This window comes from Lolium perenne, chromosome 7 (genome assembly GCF_019359855.2).
Source record: "Lolium perenne isolate Kyuss_39 chromosome 7, Kyuss_2.0, whole genome shotgun sequence".
Lineage (NCBI taxonomy): Eukaryota > Viridiplantae > Streptophyta > Magnoliopsida > Poales > Poaceae > Lolium > Lolium perenne.
Window position 1 is genome coordinate 138,459,606 of NC_067250.2, and position 9,694 is coordinate 138,469,299.

The following is a 9,694-nucleotide window of genomic DNA, read 5'->3' on the forward strand; positions in this document are numbered from 1 at the left end:
TGGATGAAGCGCCAGGTGAGGAAGTAATACCATATAAAATACCTATGAAAATTATTGAACGTGTTATGGATAACCGCTATGAAGGGGATGGGACTGTCCACCCCGGTGATCATTTACTGTTTTTGCATGAATTATGCGGGTTATTCAAATGTGCAGGTATTGCTATGGATGAAGTGAGGAAGAAACTATTCTCTTTATCGCTGTCTGGTAAGGCGGCGCATTGGTATAAATTACTGGATAATGGGGATTCTCTTGAATGGAATGATATTGTGCCCCGGTTTTATTCTAAGTTCTATCCTCCAAGTGAAATTCATAAGGATCGGAATCGCATATATAATTTTTGGCCTCATGATGGAGAGAGTATTGCCCAAGCTTGGGGGAGATTGAAGTCTTTAATGCTCAAATGCCCCATTCATGAGCTTCCTGGTAATGTTATTATTGATAATTTCTATGCAAGACTTTCTTTTCAAGACAAGACCTTGCTGGATACTTCTTGTTCTGGATCATTTACACGCAACAAAGAAGAGTTTAAAAGGGACCTTCTTGATCGGATCCAAGAAAATACTGAAGGATGGGAGAATGACAAGGATAGAGAATCAGGTATAATTTATGATTATAAATGCATTGAAGCTTTTATGGATACTGATAAATTTCGTAATATGAGTGCTACATATGGTCTTGATTCTCAAGTTGCTGTAAATCTTTATAAAGCTTTTGCTTCTCATTATGAATTGCCAAAGAAGAATTTTGATAAGTATCATGAACCGTATAAAGATAAAATTGATTCATCTATTAATAAATGTGTTGTAGTTGAAACTGCTGATCATGTTATTCCTGAAGCTTATATTGAAAAAACTCCTTTCCCTGCTAAAATGAAAGAGTACTCTGTTATAAATAGTGCGGTTCATAAAAGTGAAAAGAAACCTGTAGAACCTGAAGAACAAATAAAAGTTGAACCTGCTGTTGCAATAATTAAAGATCTTGTGACTGAAAATGTAGAGGATGGTCATATTATTTTCTGTGAAGATGCTTCTAATATTGTTTCGCATCCTAATAAACCCAAACAAGCTAGTGTTCCTATGCTATCTGTTAAAATTGGTGATCATTGCTATTATGGATTATGTGATATTGGTGCAAGTGTTAGTGCTATTCCGTATGAGCTTTACACGGAGATTATGCACGAAATTGATTCTTGTGAGCTTGAAGATATTGATGTGGTTATTCAGCTGGCTAATAGAGAAACTATTTCTCCAATTGGTATTGTTCGAGATGTGGAAGTTTTATGCGGTAAGATTAAATATCCTGTTGACTTTTTGGTACTTGGTTCTGCTGCTAGCGATTATTGTCCTATTATTTTTGGTAGACCTTTTCTAAATACTTGTGGAGCTATTATAGATTGCAAGAAAGAGAAAATTTTGACTAAATTTGCTGGTGAATCTTATGAGTTTAACTTCTCTAAATTTACTAAAACTCCTTATAAAGCTGATTTGCCTACTAATGACTTTAAAATGGAGCAATGTGCATCTATTGTTCTTGTTCCTAATAATCCTTTGCAGCAACATTTGGAGGATAGCGAGAGCGAAATTTTTAGGAAAGAAAGAGATGAGCTTGAGGAAATTTTTCTTCGCCAACCTATTCTCAAGCATGATTTACCGGTGGAAGATTTGGGTACAACACCGCCACCAAAGGAAGATCCTGTTTTTGATTTAAAGCCTTTACCTGATAATCTTAAATATGCTCATATTGATGATAAGAAAATATATCCTGTTATTATTAGTTCTAAGCTTTCAGAGATTGAGGAAGAAAGGTTATTGGAAATATTGAAGAAGCACCGAAGCGCTATTGGCTACACTCTTGATGATTTGAAAGGGATTTCTCCTTCTATTTGCCAACATGCTATTAATATGGAAGATGATGCAAAGCCCGTTGTTGAACCTCAGCGTCGTCTAATTCCAAAGATGAAGGAAGTGGTAAGGAATGAGGTATTACGACTCCTTGAAGCTGGTATTATATATCCTATTGCTGATAGTAGATGGGTTAGTCCTGTGCACTGCGTTCCCAAGAAAGGAGGTATGATGGTTGTGCCTCATGCTACTGATGAGCTCATTCCTCAAAGAGTAGTTGTAGGGTATAGAATGTGCATTGATTTTCGAAAAGTTAATAAAGTTACTAAAAAGATCATTACCCTTTACCATTTATTGATCAAATGCTAGAAAGATTGTCTAAAAATACTCATTTTTGCTTTCTTGATGGTTATTCTGGTTTTCACAAATTCTTTGTTAAAGCTAAAGATCAAGAGAAAACCACCTTTACTTGTCCTTATGGAACTTATGCTTATAGACGCATGCCTTTTGGTTTATGTAATGCTCCTGCTACTTTTCAAAGATGCATGTCTGCTATTTTTCATGGTTTTTGTGAAAGTATTGTAGAGGTATTCATGGATGATTTTTCCGTCTATGGGAATTCTTTTGATAGTTGCTTGCGAAACCTTGATAAAGTTTTGCAGAGATGTGAAGAAACTAACCTTGTTCTTAATTGGGAGAAATGCCACTTTATGGTTAATGAAGGAATTGTATTGGGACATAAAATTTCTGAGAGAGGTATTGAAGTTGATAGAGCTAAAGTTGAAGCAATTGAGAAGATGCCCTATCCGAGGGACGTTAAAGGTATTCGTAGTGTTCTTGGTCATGCTGGGTTTTATAGGAGATTTATTAAAGATTTCTCCAAGATTTCAAAACCTCTTACTAATCTTCTTCAAAAAGATGTACCATTTGTTTTTGATGATGATTGTAAGGAAGCTTTTGATACTCTTAAGAAAGCCTTAACAACTGCTCCTATAGTTGAACCCCCTGATTGGAACTTACCCTTTGAAATTATGTGTGATGCTAGTGATTTTGCTGTAGGCGCTGTTCTTGGACAGCGAGTAGATAAAAAACTGAATGTTATTCATTATGCTAGTAAAACTCTTGATGCTGCTCAAAGAAATTACGCTACAACTGAAAAAGAATTGTTAGCTGTAGTCTTTGCTTGTGATAAATTTAGATCTTATATTGTTGATTCAAAAGTTACTATTCATACTGATCATGCTGCAATTAGATACCTAATGACAAAGAAAGATGCTAAGCCAAGGCTTATTAGATGGGTACTTCTTTTGCAAGAATTTGATTTACATATTGTAGATAGGAAAGGTGCCGATAATCCTGCTGATAATTTGTCTAGATTGGAAAATATTGCTTATGATCCTGTTCTGTTAATGATAGTTTTCCAAATGAACAATTGGTCAGTAATAAAGGTGAGCTCGCGAGACAGTCCTTGGTATGCTGATTATGCTAACTTTATTGTTTCCAAGTACTTGCCTCCAACCTTTTCAGCTCAGCAAAGGAGGAAATTCTTTTATGACTTGAGGCATTATTTCTGGGATGACCCACACTTATATAAAGAAGGAGTGGATGGTATTATGCGAAGATGTGTTCCCGAATATGAACAACAAGAGATATTGAGTAAATGTCATGGTAGTGCTTATGGAGGACATCACGCCGGAGAAAGAACCGCGCAAAAGGTTCTACAATCAGGTTTTTATTGGCCAACTCTCTTCAAAGATGCGAGAAAGTTTATTTTATCTTGTGATGAATGCCAAAGGGTTGGTAATATCTCCAGACGCAATGAAATGCCCATGAATTATACTCTTGTTATTGAACCGTTTGATTGTTGGGGATTTGACTTCATGGGACCTTTTCCGTCTTCGGAAGGTAACACTCATATACTTGTTGCTGTTGATTATGTTACTAAATGGGTGGAAGCTATACCTACAAAAAGTGCTGATGGTGAGACCTCTTTAAGAATGCTTTTAGATATTATTTTTCCTAGATTTGGAGTGCCTAGATATATTATGACTGATGGAGGTTCTCACTTTATTCATGGAGGTTTTAGAAAAACTCTTGCTAAGTATGGTATTAATCATAGAATTGCTTCTGCTTATCATCCTCAAACTAGTGGTCAAGTAGAATTATCAAATAGAGAGATTAAATCTATTTTGGGAAAGACTGTTAATAAAACTAGAAAGAATTGGGCTAGTAAATTGAAGGATGCACTCTGGGCTTATAGAACTGCTTATAAAAATCCCATGGGAATGTCACCTTATAAAATGGTTTATGGGAAAGCTTGTCATTTACCTTTAGAACTAGAGCACAAAGCTTATTGGGCTGTTAGAGAATTAAATAAAGATCCTAAACTTGCCGGTGATAAGAGGTTGTTGCAATTGAGTTCTCTAGATGAATGGAGAAGTGAAGCTTATGAAAATGTTAAACTCTTTAAAGAGAAAGTTAAAAAATGGCATGATAGGAGGATTATCAAAAGAGAATTTAATATTGGGGATAAAGTCCTATTGTATCGGTCTCGTCTCAGATTCTTTGCAGGGAAATTACTCTCGAAATGGGAAGGACCATATGTTGTCGAGGAGGTGTATCGTTCAGGAGCAATCAAAATTAGCTCTCTCCAAGGCAATGCTACGCAAGTGGTGAATGGACAAAGACTCAAGCATTATATCTCGGGTGATTCCTATAATGTTGATGTTGATATTATTCAAGTGGAAACACCGGAAGCCTTCATCAAAGGACAAATTGACGATCACTTTAACTCGACTTTGAATAGGTAACAGTACTGGTAATGAAAAGTACGCAATTTACTTCCCGAACTATATTTTTGCTGTTTTTGGAAAATATGAGAAATTACGAGTTCGAAACGGAGTGGAAAGGACGCACGAGGGGGTGCCACCATAGGGCGGCGCGGCCTGACCTGGGCCCGCGCCGGCCTATGGTTTGGCCGCCCCGTCGCCCCTTTCCGACTCTGGTTCGATCTGGTACTTTCCGTTTGTCGTGAAAAATTTTGCTATATAATCCCCCGGACCCCTGGAGGTCCGTATATCGTGTTTTCGACGTGTTTTGTTTCGAGCTGTTTCTGCCAGGATTTGCTTCGGATCTAGAGCCATCATGTCTTCGTCGGAAACTCCGAAGGACAACTCCAGCAAGGATGTTGGCAACTTGTACATGGAGGAGCTGAGGATGCACCCCAAGGAGTTGCTGCTCGTTGAAGGAGAACTGCAGGTCAAGGATGTCCAGGGTCCTAAAGGAGAAGGAAGCCTGGAAGACAGGATGGAGAAGCTAGAACAAGAGGTTTTCAAGTACAAGAAGATGGCTGAGCGTGAGGTGGATATCTTCCACATGATTGTGTCTGAACTCATTGCTGAACATGAGAAGGAAACTGCAAAGCTTTGGAGCGACATCCTCTCACTTCACGACACCACCAACAAGCTCCAAGCACAACTCTATGATTTTCGTAATCGAACCGTGAGTATGAAAACAGGTTTAAATACATAAGCCGTCTTTGCTAGTTTCAGGATCCCCGAGACCAAGATGTCGTTTCTTGATGGAGAGCCTCTTCCTTGGAAGTTTGATGACGGGAATTCATCACCACCATCGCCGCAGGAGTAATTCATCATCGGTATTGGCATCCCCTTGGTTTGTTCCAAGCTTGGGGGAGTGCCGCGGTATCACATTATCACTACCTTTTACTTTTATTGTCAGGTAGTGTCATATCATGAGTAGGGAAGTTATCATATAAGATGGGTTGCGTTTGGAAGTATCTCTCTCCTTTAGTTGGTTATCTATGTATCCCTTGGTGTGAGTTATCGTTATGGAATATTAATGAGAAGTCTTATCATTTACATATTGCACATCTTATTTAGTTTGCAATCTCTACTATATGATTCACCTTGTTGTTAGTATTGGTATCACTTTGGGAGCATTGAATAAATCTATTTGGTTTTGGCAAACTTAGCATTGGTCAATAGCAACAACACTTTGAGGTTTAAATAGAAAAGAGAAATACATGTAGATGTTTCATTGTCTTTCTTGTTAGCTCATAGCTTATTATTCTGAAGTTAAAATTGTTTGTGCTTACAAGGAAGATGCATGATTGTTTCTATCATATGCATATTTGTTTGTTTCCCTCGACTCTTATGCTTGCTAATTAACCTTGCTAGCCAAAGACTCAGATCGAGAGGGAATACTTCTCGTGCATCCAAACCTTAACCCAAACCTATGTCATTTATGTCCACCATACCTACCTACTACATGGTATTTTCTGCCATTCCAAGTAAATACTTCATGTGCTACCTTTAAACAATTCAAAACTTAGTATCTCTTATTTGTGTCAATGTTTCATAGCTCATGAGGAAGTATGTGGTGTTTTATCTTTCAATCTTGTTGGGCAACTTCCACCAATGGACTAGTGGCTTCATCCGCTTATCCAATAATTTTGCAAAAAGAACTGGCAATGGGATTCCCAGTCCCAAATTAATTAAACTAAATAGACACTCCTCCATGGTATGTGATTGATGGACGGCACCCGAAGGATTCGGTTAGCCATGGCTTGTGTAAGCAAAGGTTGGGAGGATTGTCATCATCATAATAAAGCTAAAATAAAAATGCACTCCTTCATGGTATGAGATTGTTGGCAGGCACCCGAGGATTCGGTTAGCCATGGTTTGTGAAAGAAAGGTTGGAAGGAGTGCCACACAAAATGAAAATAATATGGGAGCCGCTCTTAGGAGGTTGTCTGGCAAGGGGGTTAGAGTACCCGCTACCAGTCGTTGACAACAACAAACACCTCTCAAAATGTTACTTTTATTCTCTTTATATGATTGCAAAACTGAAAAAGCTCTAGCACATGATTTAATCCCTGCTTCCCTCTGCGAAGGGCCTGTCTTTTACTTTATGTTGAGTCAGTAAACCTATTTCCCTCCATCTCAAGCAAGCATTTGAGTAGTTGTGATCAAACCATTATATTGTGATTTGCTACATCATGTCTTTTATTCTTCTTTGTTTAGTACAAGTTTTATCTGAATGAATATAGCTTTGCAAGTTATCAATGATCATGAGAAGACCATTATGATTGAGTATGCAAGTTGTGCCTTATAAACTTTAACATGAGAGCGCTGCTCAATGAGATAAATATAATCTGTTAATTGTTCTCTGACCAAGAACGAAGTTTGCCATCACCAATCATGATTTCTCATGCACCTTTACTTGTGATTACCTTATACTTGTTTCAATATGAGTTATAAGAGGTTGTTTACTATAATGTCCTGTGTGAATGAATATGATGCTTCTTGTCCGTATTTTATTTATCGACTCTTCACTCCATAAACATGTGGTCATGTCTATCGAGTTCGGCCGCTTGGGGACAAGCGAAGTCTAAGCTTGGGGGAGTTGATACGTCCAATTTGCATCACTATTTTATATCATAATTTGTCGTTATTCATTGATATATTTCATATTGGGACACAATACTTATGTTATTTCATCTATTTTGCATGTTTCATCATTATTGGAGGATCGAACACCGGAGCCGAGGATTCTGGCTGGAAAAAGCACCGTCAGAACGCACTATTTGGGAAGATCAACTCGGGGAGGAAATTATCCCAAAAAACCGATTGTTCACGATGACGAAGGACGCCCGACGGAGGAGCCAGGAGGAGCCCGGGTGGGCCCCCACCCGAGGGCGGCGCGGCCTGTGCCCTGGCCGCGCCGCCATGTGGTGTGGAGGGCCCACAGCCCCTTTCGCCTCCTTTTCTTCGCCAAACCCTTCGTCCCGAAGACCTAAGCCACGAGAGGGTACCTCGCGAAGAGTTACTGACCGCCTGCGGGGCGGAGAACACCAGAGAAAAAAGAGCTCTCCGGCGGGCAGGAATCCGCCGGGGAAATTCCCTCCGGGAGGGGGAAATCGACGCCATCGTCACCGTCATCAAGCTGGACATCATCGCCATCACCATTATCATCATCTCCACCATCATCACCGCCGTCATCACCGCTGGACACCATCACCGCCGTAGCAATTTGGGTTTGATCTTGATTGTTTGATAGGGAAACTCTCCCGGTATCGATTTCTACTTGTTGTTGATGCTATTGAGTGAAACCATTGAACCAAATTTATGTTCAGATTGTTATTCATCATCATATCACCTCTGATCATGTTCCATATGATGTCTCGTGAGTAGTTCGTTTAGTTCTTGAGGACATGGGTGAAGTCTAAATGTTAGTAGTGAACTATGGTTGAGTAATATTCAATGGTGTGATATTTAAGTTGTGGTGTTATTCTTCTAGTGGTGTCATGTGAACGTCGACTACATGACACTTCACCATTTATAGGCCTAGGGGAATGCATCTTGTATTCGTTTGCCAATTGCGGGGTTGCCGGAGTGACAGAAACCTAAACTCCCGTTGGTATATCGATGCAGGAGGGATCGCAGGATCTCAGAGTTTAAGGCTGTGGTTAGATTTAATTCTTAATTACTTTTTTGTAGTTGCGGATGCTTGCAAGGGGTATAATCACAAGTATGTATTAGTCCTAGGAAGGGCGGTACATTAGCATAGGTTCACCCACACAACACTTATCACAACAATGAAGATTATTTAGCCGTATGTAGCGAAAGCACTAGACTAAAATCCCGTGTGTCCTCGAGAACGCTTGGTCATTATAAGTAAACAAACCGGCTTGTCCTTTGTGCTAAAAAGGATTGGGCCACTCGCTGCAATTATTACTCTCGCACTTTACATACTCGTACTTTATTCAACTGTTACATCAAACCCCCCTGAATACTTGTCTGTGAGCATTTACAGTGAATCCTTCATCGAAACTGCTTGTCAACACCTTCTGCTCCTCGTTGGGATCGACATTCTTACTTATCGAAGATACTACGATACACCCCCTATACTTGTGGGTCATCAGCCAACCATACGTATGGTGGACGAACCAAACCCTAGAAGGCCTTTCCCCCTTCAATACAGACTCTAAAAAGTGGCTGACTTAATTCCTGTGAAAATGACATGGGCCTGGCCCAAAACTAAAGGTGACGCAGCACCATATTATGCTATAGACGAAATTATGAAGTATAATCTTGTGTATTTCGTCCAAGTCTTCAATCATCATTATGGTGACTTCAAAGTTCTGAAATCTCTACTTGTGGCGTTCTCTTCAATCCTCACATGCTTGCTGCCATCTTCTTGATGTGTGATCATGCATACTCCAATGTTTGTCCTTCTCATCCATGCCAGGTCCATCATTCCTAAGAGTAACAAACACATCTGATTTAGGAAACATCATATTCTCATGTGTGTGAGAAATAGTTCGAAGAAATGAAAGTACCTGATAGTTAAGTTGTTTGGCACGAGCTCGAGTGATTGATCCTTGTATTTGTGGGGCTGTAGGTACATCGATTGTATCAATAGATGGGATGTCCTCATCATGTGAGCTCTTATGGTTTTGAGATAAGTATTTTCTTTGACAACTTTTGATGGTTATGCCAGCTCTCATATGGATTTGAGTTAAGTATTATCTTCAACCATTTGTTATATTTGTTCGTAACTAAAATTTATGTGCTTGAGCGGGTACCATCAAACTCAATCGAGCTATTTCCCGTACTCTTGTTTATTCTCATTATGTTTTTGCTTGTGATTATAGTTGTATTTATCTATTTTTTTATTTACCCTCTATCATCCCTATGAACGCACGCACACCCTACCTATATGAGCACCTCCGAGAGACTGAGTCGAAGAAACTGATCCAATGGGTTTTGAGATTGACCAAGTCAGGCACGAGCACCTCGTTGTCGATGGAAATATCGCTTCCCACTAAA